Source organism: Trematomus bernacchii, unplaced genomic scaffold, assembly GCF_902827165.1.
Source record: "Trematomus bernacchii unplaced genomic scaffold, fTreBer1.1, whole genome shotgun sequence".
Classification (NCBI taxonomy): Eukaryota; Metazoa; Chordata; class Actinopteri; order Perciformes; family Nototheniidae; genus Trematomus; species Trematomus bernacchii.
Genome location: NW_022987582.1, coordinates 11,702,599 through 11,725,564, shown reverse-complemented (window position 1 = coordinate 11,725,564; position 22,966 = coordinate 11,702,599). Strand labels below are relative to the sequence as shown.

At 41.2% G+C, this 22,966-nt stretch overlaps 1 protein-coding gene across 1 annotated transcript in view; it reads left to right on the top strand.

The window, feature by feature from the left end:
* The first annotated feature begins 527 nt into the window (after window positions 1–527).
* The window catches only part of LOC117480217 (zinc finger protein 516-like), a 45,918-nt gene continuing 23,479 nt past the window's right edge, over window positions 528–22,966 (top strand). The window contains 1 exon segment of the mRNA XM_034127448.1: window positions 528–780. The gene's annotated coding sequence lies outside the window, so the exon portion shown is untranslated.

Here is a 22,966-nt window from a genome sequence, read left to right as displayed (position 1 = left end):
TGACACATAGGCTAGGCCAATCTGATATGATTATACTGTATGTTTATCGTTATTCCAGTTTGTTCATCATAATCACAGTTATCGTAAAACTTTTTCTATAGAGACTTCATCGATAAACTACAAAAACAACTTAATGTTTATTTTCACTAACGATTACTTTGCCTACTATACATTTCATTCATGTAGTAACAGAGTCGAAAGTGATATCTCAAAATCAATTGAGACGCTCTATGAGAGGAACAATATATAATGTTGGTCATTTTTGTAAATTAAACGAGATTAAAATAGCTGAGCTATCTTTTTTTTAATCGACTAATCTGAATCGCGACATTTCCCGATAACACCTGAAGGCAGCAGCAGTGAAACGACAAGAGACAGGAGAGAGAGAGAGACCGTGAAACAGCGAGGGGAAGAGAGAGAGAGAGAGAGAGAGAGAGAGAGAGAGAGAGAGAGAGAGAGAGAGAGAGAGAGAGTGAGAGAGAGAGAGAGAGAGAGAGAGAGAGAGAGAGAGAGAGAGAGAGAGAGAGATAGAGAGAGAGGAACCTGTACTGCTCTATAACACAAGGAGATAGGAATTCGCCAGAGATAATAATAATAATATTTCCACACGGTTTTTTTTGCCGAGTTGAACTCCGGGTCGCTGTTGTCAGACGCCGCACCGGCACACACCGCGGCTCTCCTCTCTATCTCTGCCGGAGCTGGACTCTTTAATATATGTTAACGTTCCGAGAGCTGCACCGGTCCCTTTTTGAGAGTGTTTGTCAGCGGTGTTTCTAACTGGTAAGGAAGTGACTGTATAATTATCATTGTTTGTTCTTTTGGAGGGTGCGTTCGTCGGGCTGCTGCTATGTAGTCCAATCTTTACCGACTCTTTGGGCTTTAACACAGTAATTTCCTTTAGGAGTGGACTGATTAAGAAACGGGGCAGCAAAAGTACATGTGCTACAATGGAGATAAGGGTATTTTTAAGGAATGTAAGACTGATAACAGAGTGAAACCTTGCGAAAAATATGATAGTATGAACTAAGGAAGGGTAGTATATTAACATGAAGTTATTAAAGGGATATTGAAGGCGGTGTAACATGTCATAAAGTAGCATACGATACGAGCGACATGAACTTACTAACCAGCAGCAGGAGTCCCTAAGTGACAATTAAAGGTGATAATAGGAGCACAACATCCATAAAGGTCAACATAAAAGCTATTAAAGATACCTATTAGTGGTGTATTAAACTAAAGGACGGGATTGTCATAGTGATCCTCCCTCAGGGGCTGAGTGAAGTATCGGAGGAGATAGTTATGTAAAAGCAGTTTGCAGTGGAGTGAGACAGAGAGAGAGAGAAAAGACAGTGCGCGCGTGCACGTGCTTGCGCGCCCACGTGTGTCAAAAAACATGCTCACTTTCGTGTTGTGTATAGTAAAGGAATACAGATAGAGGGGGACAAATGAAATTTAGGCTCACCTGGTGTTGTTTTTGACTTGGAATATTAGGCTACTGTGCTGACACACACACACACACACACACACACACACACACACACACACACACACACACACACACACACACACACACACACACACACACACACACACACACACACACACACACACACACACACACACACACAAACAAACACTATGATTTTCCTGGTGCCATCTGAGTTTTTCATGAACAATTCCAGTATTTTCTAGATTAATCGTTTGTTGTAGGAGTCAGACAACTGTGAAAAATGTCCATCCCAGTTTCTCAAGTCAAAGCTGTTGTCTTTAAACTTCTTTTGTCACACCAAAACCCACCAAAAATTAACAATGAGATGATGTAGAAAAAGAGGAAATTACTTTTGGTCCATATTTAAATAGCTGAAAACGGCATTTTACTCAATTTTTTTTAATGTACATTTAACGATTAATCAATAATCAAAACAAGTGGGGATTCTTTTTCTGTTGACTAATGGCTGCTGCTGTACTTGTGCATAGTTATTGAGGGATTTTTAAAGTATGGGTTATGGTGATAATCTTCCAGTATCCAATAGTATCCAATAGTTATCTTTAAAAAAAAATGTGTGTGCAACAACTGTGAGCTTGCTGTACTTGATGGCTTTCCCCCCTCCGTTGATTTGGCCTTTCTGTGGAGTACTGTTTTTCTCTCTGGTTGTGTACAGTATTTTCTTCTGTGTAAGGTCAGATACAGAAAGACAGATAGGGAGGGAGGAAGGGAGGGAGGGGGGATAGGGAGGGAGGGAGGAAGAGACGGAGCGTTGTTTTGCAGACAGGATTACATTGTCTCCCCTATTTTACATTTCAGACATTATGTTAAGCAATTCTTCTCAACCCTGAACCCCAAACTGTGTGGTTATACTAGTGAACACACCACACAACAATAAATAATGTAACTTCCCCAAATTAACTGTAAGTGGATAAATTGCCCTTAAGAGTGCCACCTGTTCCCCCCATGCATAGAACCAGGAACAGTTGAAGGTTGGTATGTAAATACATGCTTTTCTTTATTGATTTCTGGCAGACTTTAGGTCATACTTGTTTTTCTGTTGAAGGAAGAGCCACATTATGGGAGTATTCTTCTGATGTCACAAGTGTCCAAGCAGTGTCATGTCTGAGATCACTTGTTGAGCACTGTTAACCGAGGCAGAAGAGGAACATGACCTGTGTTTAAATGTGACATATTGTCAGTAATGTGATTCATGTTGGAATAAGCTTCTACCAGTTTCTGCCAGAGCCTGGCGCAGATGCCTCACATTCACACACGGATCCCTCGAGAGCTCACACATGACTCGAGTGGAGTGTTTTGTAATTGCTCTTTACATATAAATGCGCCATACATTGGGCTTCTGTCAATAGGAGTGTTTGTCTTTTGTACGCCTGTGTGTGCTTACTTTTGCGTCCCGGCGCTTATCGTGATTAAACTTTCAACTCGACTGTTTATCTCCTTCAAAGACCTGACTTTTAGTTTTTTTTTGCAAAGTTCACCACCCCTCCCCTCCCATACCTCCTACTTATGTTTTTGTCCTGTACATGTAGGGGTAAAATTAGCAATTTAATTTTCATTATCGTCTCCCTTCAGAATGTGGAAGTGTTTTATTGGTGTGGTGAGAAACAATGAGGACAAGGCAGGGCTTTGTGGTGGCAGAAATGCATTTTTAACCCATGTGAATGAATGGCGCCTCACATTCCACAGCAGCAGGCCCTTCACTGAATGGCAGCACTAACTCGGCTGTTTTCATTACTCATTACTGCCTTGTGCCTTTTCACCATGGACATAGTCATTTACCTTCACCAACTGAGAAGGGGGCGCAACACCATAAAGACTCTGTCATTTTTTTTAATAGGTATAATGACACTGAGCTTGGCAAAACTGTTTTTCTACATTTTCAAAAAAAATCTTCTAATTGATAAGTAACTGGTTCTGTTGCTTTTAATATTAAATATGCGTAATCCCAAAAAGATATTAACAATGGACTTTGTTTGACATGAAACATTTTGCTCAAAGTGATAAATCAAAGCAAATTACTCAACTTGCAATTCATCGCAACACTACAGAGATTTATTGCCACTTATGTTTTGATGTTCTGGCCGGCAACTTTACACTTCTGATTCAAATGCGATTCAAGGTCTACCTACTCAGAACTAAACATCAGAAAGAACAAGTTAGGAGGTAGAAAACAGTGTCAAATTTAGCAGTTAGAGAACCATATATTTCCCTCAGGAGATGGTGTAGACCAAAACAGAGCGAAAAGACGTGGTTTTTCCAATAAGTGAAAAATAATGCGTAATATGTATCCGCCTGTTTTTCCTTCCACCAAGTTTCATTACAACACGGCCATTGGCATACGAATAAATAGAAACACATAACAGAGTTAATGAGAGCTAATGCTGCTTTGTATCTACCAGATGTATAAATGAGCCAAATATGATGACACGTCTGTCATATTGACTGATACTTTGTCATTGTAGCTTGTTTCTGCTGCCCCCAAGTGGCCAACATATAACTTAAAGCAATATCTGCAAATGCTAGAATCATCTTTATGCCATCCTAAATGCAAGGCATTATTAGGACCAGATTTGCATTTACTCTTGTTCAGGTGTATCTCCCGGTTAGTATCTCTTTGTTTAAGTGTGTATATGTCCTGTTTTAGCATTAGCATGGACTGAAGTCTCTGTGTGGTTTCCAGCACCTTGTGGAATTCACGTCTGGCAGAGTTCCAGAGCTAGCTTTGTGCAAATAGGTCTTTGATTGAATCTTTTCAGTACTTTTTGAAGTGTAATTGCTACCCTGCTTTGACTTCTTCATTCCTGCCCCGACTGCTCATGTTGATGTTGTGTGGCTTTGAACAGACCCTGAGTCAGTTCTGCTGAAGTTCTGATCTTCCTTACTATTGTATCAATCACGTCTTTTACGAAAGCAAGGATGTGCCTGCCTTCACAGGTTTTGATCACTGTCGGTGGCATATTACGGTTGGATTATGGAGAGGCTGTTCCTTATTTATTTTGAAAATGAAACAGAAAATGAAAATACTACGATGTCTTGTGTCTGTTCTCTGGTGACGGCATTGATTCCCTGCTGCATGGTGGGGGTTTTTACTCTGAAAGGGCAATCTCTCTGCGTTAGCCTAGAAACACCAAGCTCCTGGATTAAATTATAAATGAGCCCTCCATGGGTAACACATCGCTTCCTGCCTCGGATAATCACAAACAATTTACATTTACTGAGACCATCATCCTAGACATTACCAGTATGTGGATATGAACGTCCATTATTATTTACCTAAACATTCTCGACCATTTTCTTGAAACTTTACCAACAGGTGGGTAGGTAATCCCTCTATTTGGGTCACACCTGCATCCTCCCCACCCATGAGGACCAATAAGATCATAAGATCAAGTCTCTGCCATACCAAGCAGATCTGTCCAGGGAGTGAGTCCTGATAGCTGTCTAAATTAGGCCCAAAGAAAAGGATGTAGTAATCGGAGGATTAAGATAGGAGAGAGGTTAGAGTTGGTGTGGGGTTTAAGGCGGGTGGAGGCAGGGGGGATTAGGGAACAGGGCCTTTTTATCCTTTGCCTATGGTGTTGAGGGTCCGGAGAAGCATCATAGCATGAAAACATTTTAGCCTGGCTCAAACTCTCAAATGATTGACAGCTGTGTCAGTTAACAGTCAAATGCAGGCTTTTTTTCAAATGGCGGTTGATGCCGTCCTGTGAATTGCGAGCGCACGGCCAATCAGAAAATTCAGATCAGTGCCTCAAGCCCCAGCCCGAAGTTCACCAACCTCTAGAAAGTACTACGCCCCCAGACATAGGGAGGGGGGTTGAGAAAACTGGTCCCCATGGTCAAATTGCCATGAGTTCCTTCAAAGGTTCCTAAGGAAAGTTCAAGTGTGTAAAGACATCTTGTGTTTGTGCATGACGTTTTCATCTTCATGTCACACAAGCAGGTGTGTTGCTTTGACAAACTGCATGGTCAAACTACTGCTATCATTTGTACCAATAATTGAATCAGCTTTAGGAATGAAAGGAACTAAATCAGGGGTGGCCCACACTGAGTGAATGAGAGTATGATAATCAAGGTTGGATATCGACCCATTTATCAGAGCAACTGAGGACACTTGCAGGCAGCAGCTCGAGCCTGCAGTGATGCAAGCAGCTTATCAGCTCCTTGACAGAGTCAGTTAAATTGAAAAGGATGTGTGTTTTTTTTATTTACAGAAAGTAGAATGTCAAGAGTTTCAATGTTAGCCCGTTATACGGTACATGCTGCGTTATCCATCACTGGCACTCATGTTGATTTTCCCTCTTACACATTATTGATGATCCAATGAAATAACAATCACAAGCACACAGAGCTGAGGCTGAATGTGCCGGATTCATTAGCAGTGCTTATCAGCTTTTGAGCGGACATAGTGATCATAGTTAATAGATTTCTGCCTGCGTCTATGAACTCACGCTTGGCATTGTTGCTGTGATTGCTGCGGGATTAAAGAAGAGAAATAAGCTTAGCTGGGAGAAATAGCCCAGAGGACCACGTGGCTGTGATCGGGGATTGAGAGGAAGGGAGAAAGAGGGAGGGAGGGAGGAGGGGAGAGCTGCCGGGGGAAGGAACAGCACTCTTTGTCCAGCCCAGATGTCACCGTAGTAGACTGCCATTATCGATCCACTGCTTCACACACACACACACACACACACACACACACACACACACACACACACACACACACACACACACACACACACACACACACACACACACACACACACACACACACACACACACACACACACACACACACACACACACACACACACACACACACACACACACACACACACACACACACAAATGCAGTGATACCCTAATTAGATAGCGTTACAATGGGAATTTAAAAACAAACCTGTCAATGGTGTAACATAAACACCTTAAGGCATTGATTCACGTTTTATTTCAATACATAAATGTCTCCATATGCATAATCAACCAAAAAAAAAATTAAACAAAACACTTTGATTGATGAACAATGAGTTGGACACATAATTAGCATATTTTGACATATTTCAGGGCTGTAACTAATGTCTTCAGAAATATTTTTGAATGAAAAATGATAGATTGATAGTCAAACTATTATTTTTCTGTTGATTTGCTTAGTCAACTAATCATTTTTGAAATATATTTGACAGGTCTGCACGCAGACGTTTCCTTATCATTTGTAAAACCAGCCTTTCTTTCCTCTGCATTCTTTCAACCTCAGTCTATTTATCTCTCTGCAAGACTTCCTTTTGACAGGCCACTCGATGACAAAAACTCTGTATGTTTGGCAGGGGTGACGTCCGGGCCCGGTAGGGAGGGGACGTGGCACCCAAACTTAATCCAAACTCACAGCAGCCCAGAGGGCATTAAGGGTGGGTGGGGGTTGGGTGAGCTGTTTCCCTAAGCAGAGAGGCTCCTTTTTAGCATTCACCATTCTGTTCCAGTTCATAAACACACTCTAAACTGGAATGAAAAGGTTACCAAAAAGTGATGAAGTCTGATACAAAGTTTCCTATTATGTGTGTGTTTAAAGCGATAGGTGGCCAGTGTGGATGTTGGAGTAAGGTGTGTCCGCAAGCTTAAACTTCATAAACATAATTACTCAAAGGTTTGATAAGAGTTTTCTGTGAAGCGGATGTATGACAGCAAAGAACATTTCGTTAGAACTTCATTTTGGAAAACAACAGGACTTTTGGGAATACCCCTTTAAAGATATTTGCAAATATTTGCAATGTGTCATTTCACTTCAGTTTCACTTTGATGCAGATATGTAACTGCTAACTACTCCACCCATGTATACAAACATTCACATTGTTGTCTGATCTCCCTCGAGGAGATACCGTTGTTGCTCCATTTGAGTACGAAAACAACTTTAAACACGACACACTTAAAAACATTTTCCCTATCCACCTCAATTGCCCCACATTCCCTACATTCTTAGCATCGTCTATTAGTCCGTAAAAGTCTTCCCTCTCTTTAGAGTCAGAGAGAATGTACACAGTGTTTAGTTAGAGCAGATTGAAGGCCAGTGATGTTGCATGTCTGACCAACTTAGGGAAACAAGCTGGAAAAGTCTCCAGGCTACTGCAGCTAATCATTCAGCCCACAGAGGAACTGATCGTTAGGCACTGATGTCAGCCTAACCTTGCCACGATGCTTTTTACTGAGTGTGTGTGGGGTGGGGGGTAGATGGATTGAAGTCTGGGGTTAATCCTGTCAAAAACTGCTTTTCTGATCATAATGGAGGAAAAAAGACATGATTCCCTTTTTCCTGAGTTATGGGATAACAGCTAAACACATCATACTCCAACAACAATTACGTTAAATGAGCAGGACTGTTGTTCAACGCTCTCATTGACATGCCTGAAAGTCAGTATTGTTATTTCCTGGGCAGACCCACTCATATGGAAATTCAGAGTGCAGTTTTAGTTCTCCTTTGCTGCCAGTTCTCAAAATGAGTCAAGCGAACATATCTGAGCCTTGTTAAAGATAATAGGAACAGCTAGAAAAGCCAGAAACTACACATTTAGACAACGCTTGAGGTAGGGTTAGGGTTAGGAGTATGACAGTCTTTCCCCCTTTGTTCTACGATACTTTGTAATGGCAGGATGGACAGGAGTTAGGAAACAGGGTATAGGAAGTAATAGTGGAGCTCTGGCAGGGTCAAGCAGGCTTCGGGGTCACTGAGGACAGAGGTGAAGAGGAGGGGGGAGGGTCGCCCAAGGGCTAATGAGCTCACCGCAAATCCACATGTGGATCAGAGATACAGTTCAACTTCACACATGCATGCAAGGTGAACAAATGCAAGAGTCATCTAGTGTGAGGGTTTCTACTCGGCAGGAATAACAAGTACAAGCCTTTTCCATCATGTAGTTAAGTTGTGTTATGACTGAGTGATATACATTACATTACGTTCTTTCAACAAGACCCTCGTTGTAGCCCTTGTTCTGTAAATGTTGGCAAATCAGACTGTAGAGACAATTTTTGCAATTTTAACTAGATGGAATTCCAGTGACACAATGGGTGTTTTACATGGTAATGGAAAGTGCACCATTTGTATGCATCAAAGTTGGTTGGTTCAAATGCATTGCAAATCTGTATAAATACATTTTGGAGCAGACACCGATCCCAGGGTGGGTTCACTGATTTTTGTTCACTTTCATTAACATTTTAAGACATTTGGCCTTGGCGGAGTCATTACATTCTTTCTAGTAGGTCATAAAATGTTAAATGTTTTTCTGATTGTAGGCTGTCAGAGGGGGTTAACCACCCATGATATACAAGTGGGATTGATGTGACTGTGGATGGTGTGTGTAGTTTCAGCTACGCCACCGGGCCTATAGAAAGCACCATAAAAACTGCTCGCGACAGAAGCTAAAAAATGCAAAAATGAAATCAAATAAATCAATCATTTTTTGTTTGTCAATCCATCCGGCCCTTTTAACTCGGTCCGGGGTTCAATCATTTAATGATTCATTTAATTAGGACTTCATTCCTTCATACTTTGCAGACGGTATGATTGTGAAACAGATATTACATTGGATTTCATGTGTTTAAAATGCGTGAAAACGTCTTCAAACTAAATCAGAGTGTTGGTAATTGAGGCGTTCCTTTCGCTCCCATGCTTTGGATCAAAAGTGGAATTCAATCAGTGTATTTGGTGCGTATATAGCAATATAAGGCTGACTGACTGATTGCCTTGTTTTATCAGGTGTATTCACCCAGAAACACCAGATTTGTAACCTTGTCTGGATTTGTGTGTTCTGCTGCTGTTTGCTACTACCTCAGCTCCCAGCTGCCTCTCTGTCTGTCTATTGCTCGGGGCCTTGCAGTCAACTACACAGGGAAGAAGAGACCAAAGACAGGGTGCTTTTTAGTCTCCCCCTACCACCTCCCCACCTTCCCACCTTCCCCCCCACCACCACCACAACACACACAGCCCCAAATCCACTAACAGCAGAACCACCACCACCTTTTTCCATTGGCTCTTGATGTTTTGTAAAGAATCCCCCAGCACACCCACACCCTCCCTTCAGCAATCCCCCTGGCCTCAGTGCCCTGTTCCCACATTGTATCCAGATGTGAGGAGGATAGTTGAGGGGAGGAAGGTATAGGGCCCCCTGGTAGTGCCCCCGTTCCACCCCCAGCCCCCAACCCACCATCCTGGCTAAACACATCCCAACACTGGAGGTGTTCCAGGAAGCTCCAAACTAATGATCTGTTACTATCTGCTATAGCAAATAGTAGATCCTACTATTCTATGTTTTATACCATATAGTACATCTTTTTGAATTTCAAATGTGAAAACAAGAAGTTTAAAGATATCACAAATCGACGTGATATTTTTCAGATATTTTACAAACCAAACAACCAATATGTAGTTGTAGCTCTTTAGGGCAACATACAGCATCATAACCTACTTTACCCTTAAACTAAAAACATGAGAAGAGATACAAATCTGTTGCTCCTGAGGCCAACTGGCCGTGATCGTCTAATCCCCGGGCCGTAGAACTCTATTTAAAGAGCCACTAATCCCATCAGATTAGACCCGACCAACTCCTTGAAATTACCCAATTAATCTGTTTTAATAATGGTCACAAAGCCCATCTCCCCCCAAAAAACAAAACCTAATAAATCCCAAAGTAAAAAACTGACCCATTTTAGCGGTCTTAATTACTAAGTCTGACACAAAAGGTGGGTGGGCTACAGCCTAAACTTGGTCGTGGCTAGTTTTGAACATGATTTATCTGGGTTTTTATGCCAGTAAATGCGTAACTGTGCACTAAAACATAAAGGGTGCTTGTGAATATGGGATGTATATTACCCACACACTACAGATGCAGCACTGTAATGAAGTTATTTGAGGTTGTTGCCGGCTGCTGCACATATTGCGATATGACTTCTCTCAAGCAGTTGGTGTGCTTAGGTTTAAAACCTGGACAGCAGGCTCCACAGGCATCAGTGTCCCAGATAGATCTGAGGCAGAGGTTTTTGCGCTGTACTTCTATGTATTAGGAATCATTTTAAGGACTGTTACTGCCAACTCTTAAACTGAAGCTCCGGGGCGTCAAACACATTTTTATTATATCAATCTTTTAAGTATGTCCAAATAGCCAGTGTGTAAAAGCCCATTCATTAGCAACTCATGCCACCATTATAATAAATCAAGTTTGTTGACACATCCATGTCTATTATGTCCTATAAACATACTTATATTTCTTAATAGCACTGTAATTATATTTATGAGCACTCAATGACAACATATTATACATCTTAAAACGTCACTTTCTGAAAGTGTATTATAATTCTCATAGTAAAAATACATTCTAATGATATAACACTATATCATGTATTACTATCATATGCAGTATAATCATATGTCACAGTATACTTCATTATGGATTTTTAAAATAGGTTGTATAAAAAGTATACATTTCTAAGTATTATGATAGATGACCCTATAAGTCATTTAAAATGATGTATAATGATTATCGTTAAAACTAATTATGAATATTTACTTTTAACTAAAGTTACACATGATATAAGAAGATTATGATTAATTATTATTATTTATATAAATCATTTTGGGCCTCATAGGAAGTTCTTCTTCTAAAAGTGTGGGCCCATTTCAAAATATCTCATTAAATCTGTGTGGTCTTCAATAATTCTGCAATAAATATGTTGTCAATGAGGTTGCCTTATACCAATGACATCAGATACATAACAGTTGGATCTGATTTGAAATAAAGGGCCATTGTCCTCTTGTTGTAACAACCGCTCTCTTGTGTATACTGTATGACACAAGCTGAGCTCATAATTGCTGCTGGATAGTATTTACAGTGAGGCTCCTTATCAAACCACATTTGTTTAAATTACAATATGGATTGCTGTCACCATCTCTGTATGCTTTCTTTGTCAGCTAACCCTTTGAGTTCATCCCCACGGCACTATTCCATTTGCTTATCTTAGATTCATACAAATACCTGAAGGTTAAGTAGGAGACTCACTCTCTTTGTGTCTCAGGAGTGAGCTGTCTCCATTTTTAGTAAACCCATCCTGCAGTGTTTTAGTCTGGGCTCGACACATTTGTGTTGTGTAAAGCTGGTCCACTGGTGCGATGTGGAGAGAATGACAGTGTGCGTAATCCTCTGTCGCTTATTTCTCGTTTCGTTTTCTTTCTTTTTTTTTCCAACGGTGGTCGGATGGCTGGCTTAATGGCTGTTTTGCTGCCTGGCTGATGCAGGTAACTCCCTGTTGGAAGAGTCTGATCTCTCCGGGGAAAAGCTACGCAAACATGACTGCTTGATGCAACATTTGCTTTCTCCTATATCAGTAGCTCCTCTGAGTAAACATCTCAGCATTAGGGGAGTGTAGAGGGGGGCTTGTGTTGTGTGTATTTTGCACTATTTGTAAAAGGAGCAATAATCTCACCACAAATACTTGAAATCTGCTCTTTATTCTCATCAAAATGCAAACGTCTCTTATTTATGGTACTGCTAGCATTACTGCTAAGCAGAGGTCAAAGAAGTACTCATTATTCCCCTAAGTTAAAGTATTCATTTTCAAAATACAGGAAGTACGTAAGGCAGCCACATTTGTTTATGTTTCCTTCATTTACGCAAAAGGCCCTATGATTTATGATCTGCTTGTTTTTTGTATTCTAAACTAAAATACCAAAAGATGTTTCAGTATGATTTAGTTCCATTTGAATAGTTTTACCCACATTTCTAAGATTTTCTGAATATATTTGTGAACCGCAACTGTTATGGCAAGGATAATCGTGGCTTTAACTTTTCATATTGTACACCACCTATTGCTGATACTGCTACGAAAACTGCTACTACTACAAAAGCCTAACGTTGGCCGGATTTCATAGTATTAACTATCACAATTTCCTGTTCCTAATGTGGATTTTTGAAAGAGAGCAGGCATTGCTGTGTCAGATATAACAAACTGCATTTAAAATCCAGGCACATATCTCCTGCCAGATACTCTGCCAGCAGTGTACACACTTTTCAGTTTGTCCTCAATATCAGGGTCAGTCCCAGAATGACCATTAGTGATTGATTATTGGTGCGGATATTAGCTAACGTGAGCCACTACTGCTGTGTACATGTTATAATAAATACACCAACCTAAAACTATTTTACAAAGGTCTCCAAAAACATACACAGTTTTACAAACCCTGACTTGTCTCCTATGGAGGACAGTTTCCTTCATTTCAAGTAAAACCATAGAAAATGGACGGGAGGATTTTTTTTTAACTTGACAGCAATTTGTTACCATTAATATCCCAGTGACATTATGTAGCCAATTAGCAGACAGCTTGTCAGCCTGACATCCATGGCAGTGAGGCTGCTGCATGCTTCCAGATGTGAATCTGGTGAATCCACTACTGTCTAACAACACAGCAACCGGTGCAGATCGGCTTCTGCTGGCCAGTTTATTGCAAACAGGCGGAGGTGAGGAAGGCTGTTTATTTATTTATTGTTTACCGACAAGATGCTGTGATCTGCTTTTCTCAGACCCACCTGCACCAGAAGGCAAAGTGAAGCAAAGGAACTGCTGATTCAGCTACCTAATGGAGATTTTCTTTTAAATTATTTTACAATTTGAAGGATTTATCTATTGTGAGCTATTATTCACCTATCAATGTTTTTTTCTTGCATGCCTTTTCTTTCAAAAAAATGAACATGTCTTTGACGAGTTGAAGTAATTGGGAACCATTAACATGATAACAACTATAACAAAACATCAGTTTACAAACTCTCCCACGTCCTTCGCTCATGACACATGTGTATACAGAAAACAACTAGTGCTAGTGTGAGACTGTCTATGCAGAGGTGTTTTAAATGGTCAGGCTTTACTTAAAATGCACGTTTGGGAAGTAGTAAGCCTACCACTGGACTAATGAGACTTGTATTTTACTAGAAGAGCTGTGTGAGAGTTTGGAAAAACATGTTTTGATATAGATTTGCTGTTGTTGAACATTTTAAATTAACACATATCCTTAGTTTTTTGTGTATTTGATATACAAATGGTAATGTTGTGGGTAAAGCATTCCTCTAAAGTGCGTCATTTATGGGAGTTTGTTGGTTGTTATGTCATATTTTACAAGGAAACATTTCAGACAGCAGCTGATGTCATTTCTAGTAGCTGCTTTCATGAAAATTGGCAAGTCTAATCAAACCTCTGGAGACAGCTGTTCTCTGCCATCAGTGACGTTAGGGCGGCCGTTTTTTTAAATGGCACTTTGGGCGGATTAGGAGATTCAAACTGCCAACCTCGTAGTGGGACATTTCTTAGACTTTTACTGTTTTGAAAAACTGAAACATCTCTCAAGTCACATTTTCGTTTCCCACGCAGCCACCCACCCTTCCACAAACCCAAACCTGATGCACACGCACATGATGTGCATACACACGTTTGCTGTGTTGATTGTGGGGTGGAATGTAACTAAACTAGCAGATTGTCTCAGTAGACTATTGGATAAATGTCGAGAGAGTGGATCCTGGCCAATTTCCTGTGCTGTGGTTACACTGCAGAGAATATCTGTCATAACGAGGCTTATGGGCAAGTGAGTGATTCAATCATGCTTCCTTTAAGAAAATCTGAGTGACTAAACACCAGAAACAGATGATACACAGAAGGTCGCATTGGTTTTTCATCGTCTCAACAGACAGTAGTGATCAATACTTCCCCAAAAAAGTCAAATGACTCCTGCATGATGGGTATTTTCTGCATCCCACTGCCTCTGTGTCTCTCTTCTGTCTGCCTGGATCTCTCACATATCCCTCTCAGTCAGCTCTTATTATCCCAATATATCTCCTGCCGTGCCTTTACATCACTATTTACCACTTATCCTCCCTCTGCTGCCCTCCCTCTCATTATCTGCTCTGCCTTTTCTACTCTCCTTGACATGCTTCTTTCTCCATCTCTCTTCCTCTGCTGCCTTGTTTTCTTCCTCTGTATTAGTTTAGAGTTTTTTTTCCTTCCACTGGGGTGGGTTAACAAGGCGGCATGATTTCATCAATGTGAATCAGTCAGCCTGATAAGACATGACCCAGATGGGATCTCCGGCTCTTTTTTTCATGCAGCCATCCATCACAACCACGGTAGCCACATAAGCTCCGTCTCACGGTAATGCCTGTCAGCCCGCGTATGAAAGAAATGTGTCACGAAGCTTCAGTGTTCTCTTTAGAGAAACTCTGTGTCCTTTATAACAGACTAACAACGTTTGCTATTCTCAGCTAGCAGCCCCGGTTCCTGTTTGGTGCTGAGTTTTCTCTTATTATTTTTGGCTATGAAATCGTGGGCAGATGTTTCCGCAAACAGACAAACTCCTAGAATATTCCTTAAGGGATTTCTGATGGTCAGTGATGAGTTTGAGGTGACCCTAATTCAACTTTGTGGAATGTTATACTTCCAGATGCGTCTCTTTTGTATTCCTATAATAATCCCATGGGAACGTAAATGTGTCTCTTGGACATGATATTGTTTTTAAAGGCCTAGTTTGTGGGATTAAGTGGCATCTAGCAGGGAGTTATCAGATTGCATATGAAAGACAATGCCAGAGTACCTTGAGCCTGCATTATCTCTAATATCCAGCAGGGGGCGACTCCACAGGTTTGATTCCATAGAAGTCTATGAGAAAAGAACCCTACTCATTTTATATATTCAACATTTCCCTGACCATTTTAAGACCTTATAGCTAGTTTAAATTCCTCTCCAATACAGCATGCTGTTCATTTAACAAATGATGTTTCTATTAAGAGTAACATACACAATAAAGCATCAATGCTTTAGGGCATGGCTACATTGTGATTGACAGGTTTTCTGGTTTGAATTGTATCCGTGTTTTTGTCTTTGCGTGTTTCAGTTCATGAAAGTGAATTGCAACATTTGTTGTTCCCTAAAGACGTCAGATTTGTGTTGAATTTAGCCCACCTGGCTTGATTACGGTAGTTGTATCCATGGATGTATAAAGAGATCTGGATACAGCATTGGAGGAGGGTCTTGTTCATTCCCATAAAGGTTGCTCAGTGGCGCATGAAACCAGAATGGCCTGACTCTCGAGAGCAACCGTAACCGTATCTGGGCCCATAGAGACGTGCTCACTGGGAAAAAACTGGATTGGGCTTTTAGCGCATTTTTCAGCTTTTAGACCCTAATGATTTAAAAAAGGTCTATAAAAGTGTTTGTCCTGGGTAATTGATTTAGATTAAAACAATTCCACTGATTTACAGACATCTCTTTCCCAATCTAAGTCAACTGGAGAAAGGATTTGTGGGCCCGATGATGTCAAGGACTGACACGCCAGTTATAATACCAGCGTTGGTTTTATGTCATTACGTTTCCCTTGGATACTTCTATGACAATCCTATAAGGATGTATAGTATATATACCAAAATGTATAGTACATGGTACTGCTTCTTATTTGCAGTGGTATCACACACATTCACACATAAGCTCAGAGACGGTTCAATACTCAATCCAGTGTACTCTGAACAATAACACTTTTTCCAGGGGATTCAATTGGATTTTACCCACAGGTTACTTTTTTTTCGAGTTGAACTTTTTTATAATGTGTGTTTTTTTTTGTGTTGGCGTGTGTGTTTGTACTTTACAGCAGTGTGTGTGAACCACCTCGCAACAACAACAACTGCCTGTTGGAGCCCACACATTCTCTCTGTAGTAGAGCCATCAGGAGATTTCTGTGGAAACCCTCCCATCCTCACTGCCAGTTTGTGTGTGTGTGTGTGTGTGTGTGTGTGTGTGTGTGTGTGTGTGTGTGTGTGTGTGTGTGTGTGTGTGTGTGTGTGTGTGTGTGTGTGTGTGTGTGTGTGTGTGTGTGTGTGTGTGTGTGTGTGTGTGTGTTTGTGCAAGCGGTAAGGAAGAGTCAGAGGCAGATCTGCTGCCCTGTTATGTTCTCATACAGTATCTCTAACAGGATGTGTTCTTCAGTTTTTGCCTCGAGGTAAAGACAGGTTTCAAAGCAAGGCAAACAGCAAGTATCAAACCCAAGTAACCACTTAAATGAGCAGCAAAAGAAAATGCAAACACACATACTGTATTTATGCACAGAAAAAAGAAGCTACCAGAGTGCCAACGTAATACCTTATCATGGATTTGTGTTCCTAAAGCATACATTTGTGGTCAGTGAAGCTATTTGGGAATGAGTTGAGAGAAACCAAAATCCTCTTTGGTTGACCAGTTAGTTCCATTCTAACACATTTTGAATACTGTGCAGAGTAGCAGGTTACTTAAAGAACTGCCAGTGTATCGTTACTCAAGCTACATCTTGGATCTTAAAATGCAGGTCAAAGGTTCATCATTTTGGTATCAGTGTTCTTGGGGTTGAGAGTGCAGGAAGAAATGATGTATTTCATGCAAGGTCGATTAGTGAAAGTTTGCGCTATTCTGCTACAGTAACATAACCAGTGTTTGGTAGACTTTGTCTTTTTGCGTCTGTAGATTTCTCAGAAATTCCCCAAAGTATGGCATTAGATGTTGCCACAATTTGTATATTTATAACGTAAAAAAACCTGAAACTTTTTCTTAATATTGGGAAGTTTTAGGGTGATTTCTTATGGTGAGTTTGGTTTAGCCTACTCATCTATGGTGAACTATACAATACATATCTTTATGACCTTTTCCAAAAATGTGTCTTTTCTCATACTTTAGTAGCACCTACGTACAAACCTTCCAGTTGCATTACTATCTACATTATGAATGTTTTTACTGAAGAGTTTGTATATATATATATCTGTATTTCATGGCCACATGACATTTCATCCATTAAATTGTGAAGGCCGTTTTTGTAATGGTCTGTCAAAAAAACGGCCCATGCCGAAGAACAAATTGGCAGGTCACACTGCAACACCATATCAAATCCATTTCACCATGTTATGTGTTTGTGTGTGTAAACGTGCTCACCACCGGGGCATCTTGTTGCAGCGAGCAGAAAATAGAACGGTCGAATGAGAAAGTGTGACGGTGTGAAAGACTGGCGGCCGGCTTTGAGGTCGCCGGTCTAATTACACTTCAGAGAGACTGATTCAGGTTCAATTGTGGAGGTTGTTCGGGTGGCAGCAGACGGATGGAGGAGCGCAGAGGAAGGGGAGGCAGGAGAAGGGGAGGCAGGAGAAGGGCGGACAGTTGGTCAGAGAGAGAAAAGAGATGGAGGAGTTTCAATTTAGATTTCAATCGAACACTATTACCACGAGTGGCTCTTCTGCTTTCGCCGCTATTACACCAACAAGTTGCGGCGGTGCTGGTTTCACCTCTGCTCCCGCTGTGTTTCTGCTCCATCCTTCTCCCGCCCTCTCCATGTGTTTGATGTCAACGTGAGGGAATGCTTAGAAGGGAGCCGGTTTTGCAGCCATTTGCATGGAATGAAAAGAAAACAATGAAACGTCTTATCTTCGATCAAGCACAATTTTAACTTTACTAATGACTCGTTTAGAAATTCTTAAATGTCAAGGGGAATGAGCAAGTTGCTGTAACATAAGCACATTTTGATCCTGTATTTTAGGATCAAGATAATTGTTTTAGTTGATGGCTAGATCAAGCTCTAGGTCAGGGTAACATTTGCATTTCACAGGTTGTTTTGGAAGACCTGCAGTAAGCTGTGTATTGTTTGTGAACTCTGAGGTAGTTAAGACCATGTAATGATGGTTTGGTCTGCGTTGTGCGCTGACAGCAGATCTGTGTATATGTGTGTGTGAGGAATGCTGCTGTGGTGCAGGAGGAAAGGGAGGCGAGGGGGGGGGGCTCTATGGGCAGGAGCACCCAGGGGTTAACGAGCGGTGTGAGAAAAACAGGCAGAGTTTGAGAAGGAGGGGGGAGGGAATTATGCGCGCACACACACACACACACACACACACACACACACACACACACACACACACACACACACACACACACACACACACACACACACACACACACAACACACACACACACACACACACACACACACACACACACACACACACACACACACACACACACACACACACACACACCCAGAGGAAGCTGAAGATAGTTGAACCCATGAGAGCGGACAGCTCTTGTTGGCTTTAGACGGAGCTAAATGAAAGCAACAGGTATCAGACCTTGTTGATCAGTATTAACATATATCAGTATAAGTAGTAGTAGTTTTCCTAGTATTGGTATAGTATATTTTAAAGTAGTAAACAATGCAAAAAGGAATGCATGCAACAGATATATAGTTCAGAAAATTGTGAATCGTGTTTTAAAAGGTGGCTAATTTAGATTATTTAAAAAAAATAACACAAACGTATTGAGTCCAGTGGTGGACAGTTACTAGTACATCTACTTTGAGGTACTTGAATATGAAATGTTTCCATTTCCTGCTAATTCATTATTCTACACCACTACAATTGAGAGGCAAATATTGTCCTTTTTTTCCATTACATGTATTTGATAACTTTGTAATATGATATTTATTATTCTGAAATGGGCAATTGTGCATAATTATTACTTCTACCGGTACATTTTTAAGCTAATCCTTTTGTACTTTATACTTATTCAAACGCAAGACTTTTAATTGAAACTGAGTATTTGTAGTAGTATTTTTACTACAATACTCCTATTAAGGAGGGTACTTAGTCCACTTCTGAGCAATTTACACACTAGTAGAAAAACCTACAGGTGCACACCAATCATTTTGAAAACTACAGGGACACTTGGAGAGCAGAGACCTCGGCCAAGGCCATTTCCATAAGTGAAATGTGTGTGTATCCGAAACGTGTTTTCAGTTTCATGAGAATTTGGCCTTGACAAACACATATACTAACCAAAATGAAAACACAACGTCCTTGGTGGAATGACCACTCCAAACAGAAAGTTGTTTCAGTAAAATTCCCATCATTTCCTACTAAGTCTTTTCTTCCTGTGCAATGTACTCTGTAGTGTACTCTGTACGTCTGAGAAGCATCCCCTTCTCCTCCTGACCCATCCAGTAATCCCACTAGCATGGGCCGGTCACCAAAATGTAAGATGACAGTATTGACCCAAACACCTGCCACTTCCCACTTCCCACACACACACACACACACACACACACACACACACACACACACACACACACACACACACACACACACACACACACACACACACACACACACACACACACCACACACACACACACACACACACACACACACACACACACACACACACACACACACACACACACACACACACACACACACACACACACACACACACACACACTCTTTTCTATCCAAAGGCCCTTCTCACGCAAATAGAGTAGGCCCGCTCAGCCTATTTATCAGAGAGGGGGGGTTCGAGAAGGGACAGACAGCGCAGACCCCCTCTATTGTTCTGGCTGGGTTTAAGGGATGGGGGGGGGGGCAGGGATGGAACTAGGGATAGGATGGGAATTGGAGACCCCAACAATGCCACAAAACCCCCCACTGCTCCTCGTGCTTATGAGCATGACCTGCTCTGACAGAGGGACAGACCCCGAGATGGAAACTAGACCAAAACTATAACATAACTCAGAACAAAGTGTACTCAAATTGGATGGAACAAACCTAAACTGGTCTTAGATTAAAATCAAAACCAATTATAAATTAATCTCGACAAGAGTCACATCAAGCATACTCAAGCCAGACTACCAATTACATTTGGGATGCCTACATTGTTCTTTTTGAGAAAAAAGACACAACCACATCCTTTGATGAGTTTGCCTCATGTATACTTGTTTCTGTTCCCACCAGAGTCAAACGAAAATGACTCAAATGAGCATCAAGGAGCCAAACTAGACCGAAATCAATCACAGCCCAAAACTGGAGTCATAACTGGACACAATCTCGAGTCAGAATAGCCCCAAATCAGGGAACATCCTGTACCAAAACCGACTCAAACACACAGCTGCACCACATCCATCTGCATTACGTCTCAAAAGGATCCATCTAGCTTGAATGCACACACGGTCAGATTTGGTTATGTTCAACTATGTGAGCAAGAGGAGGAAACCCTGGAAGGGAACAAGGGCGTCATTACAATGTAGGGCTAATGTACATAGCAGGATCCTCCTTCAACAATACTTCCCTTTACAGAAACATGTATAGTGCACAGTGGCTCTTTTAGGTCTTTTTATAGTTTACAACTTTTATATACGTATGTTTTTCAACTGTAAATGATGCTTTTGATGAATGGGACGTAACTGAATCTACAGTACTTGAAGCGGAAAGTTGTATATCAACTACAAAGTTTGCAAAAAGCCTCTTTTGTGCTCCCCAGCTGACACCCTAAAAATGTCCTAAAACTCCAGTGTGTGTGTGTGTGTGTGTGTGTGTGTGTGTGTGTGTGTGTTTGCATCCAGCTGTGCTTTACTCCATCTCTCTCTTCATCGTGCAGCTTGCAGCAGACCTCTTTGTCTGCCGGTTTAGAGCAGGGTGTGAGGTGAAGAGCAGTTTGTTCATAATGGATTATTGATTGGTCTGAGAATACACTGCCTCTGCACTGTGTGTGTGTGTGTGTGTGTGTGTGTGTGTGTGTGTGTGTGTGTGTGTGTGTCTGTGTGTGTGTGTGTGTGTGTGTGTGTATGTGTGTGTTTAAGACTCTATACCATCCCCTCTGTCCGACTCTGAGCGCTGAATGTCTCCACTTTATGAGCAACTGAACAGAGGATAGCAAGGTTTTTGTAAAGTGCTCTGTGTATAACGCTTCATCAAGCAGTGTGTGTGTGCGTGTGTGAGAGTGTGTGTGAGCAGCCCTCTGTATGGGCCGTTAAGCTCTAAATGCTGCCTGTATGAAACAGTGTTAAAAGCCCACAGTGTGCATATATAGACTTTCAAAAGATGTGTGTGGACAACATTAAAAGCCCCCTCTGTTTTGCTTCTTGATTCCTCAGTTCCCCGGCATGTATGCGTGTGTTTGTGTGTGTGAATTTAAACAAGAGGTCCACTCTCTATTTTTCCCGGCTGTGTATTTTTTCTTAACCTCTAATGCTGAGTGGGAGGGAAAGCAAAGCCCATCCCGGCTGAAGGATGTCCCACATGAGGAAGGACCTACAGTCATTATCAGCGATAAGGTGCCAGTGTGAGTGAGTCAGTGTGTTATGAAAGCCAATCTCCTCACCCTTGGGTGCAGGAGATTTGTGTCATGGCTGCTTCTGAGATGATTGCTATGACGAAGGTGCTTCCTGGCTGGAAGACAGTGTTTTCTATCACAGAGGAGAAAGGCAGTGAGGCTGAGCAGCCTTTACTAAAGCTTTGTATGACTCTTTGTTGAATTTCTCTTTAAGGGAAGTCCTGTTTTGTCACCAATTTGAAAAACCTTTTTTTATAATAGTACCCATCCTGAAGTAATAATAATAATAATACATGGGATTTGTTGTTTTTGACACCTTTGCCATCTTTGCAGTCAGATTAATCGTTTGAGATTTTTTCAGGTAACCAATATTATTTGCAGAGCCACTTTGCTAAGCTTGTTGCTGTCATGACTTCATTTTCAGACGTTCAGGAGGATTTTTCAAATAACCCTCAGAGGTCTCTTACATTGCAAAGTAATCAAACACGGTGATCAAAACCGTTGAAACACTAAACACTGTGTTTCTTCAATGTTGTTTGGTGCCCACTGAACACTAACGTTTGTTAGATTGTTCTTGTGATTAAGAATGTATGATCCGTACGCCCGATGACTTAAATCCTTCATCCAGTTACAGTTCATTCATAGTTAAAAAAAACACCAAGATCTTAAAAGTGTAGTAGAAGTTTGGCTTGAAACTCGATAACAAGCCCATTTAGGACAGCTTCTGGCCGACAACCACAACTGCTGCTGATTGCACAGAAGGGACATGAAACAGATGTTACCATGATTAAAATGATGGATTTCTCTAGGTTTGAAAATTGTAAAAAAAACACTTGGGATTGGTACACAACCCAACGGAATATAGTCGTTTATAGACATTTTAAGGTGTAAAAGTTAACATAACTAAGAACGTTAGAAGTCTTGCTTTTAAAAAGTACTAATTTGTGATTTGAAAAACATTCAGCTGTAAGCAGGTTCTGGCCTTCAGGCACAGTTTGACACTTAGTTTCAAGACTCACTCCAGATGTGAACCTCAGGAGTCTCTAGAACAGAAATAGCCAAACAGCTCTGCGAAGGCTGCGTATGGATGGGAAAACAAGAGTGGATTTCCTCCTCTGGCCCAACTTCAGCTGCTACGGTTCAGTGTTCACAAAGCAGAAGTTGAGATTGCAAGAATTGAGGGGGGAAAAAAGAACAGTTTGTTTTTGTTTGACACAGCAGTCATTATCAGCTGAGCGTAGGCCTCCACTTACTCCCAGTGACTCATTGTGGTGCAGTTTAAGTGTCCATTAATGGCACGTCTAATAGCAGAACAATGACGTTTCCCAACAAGGTTTG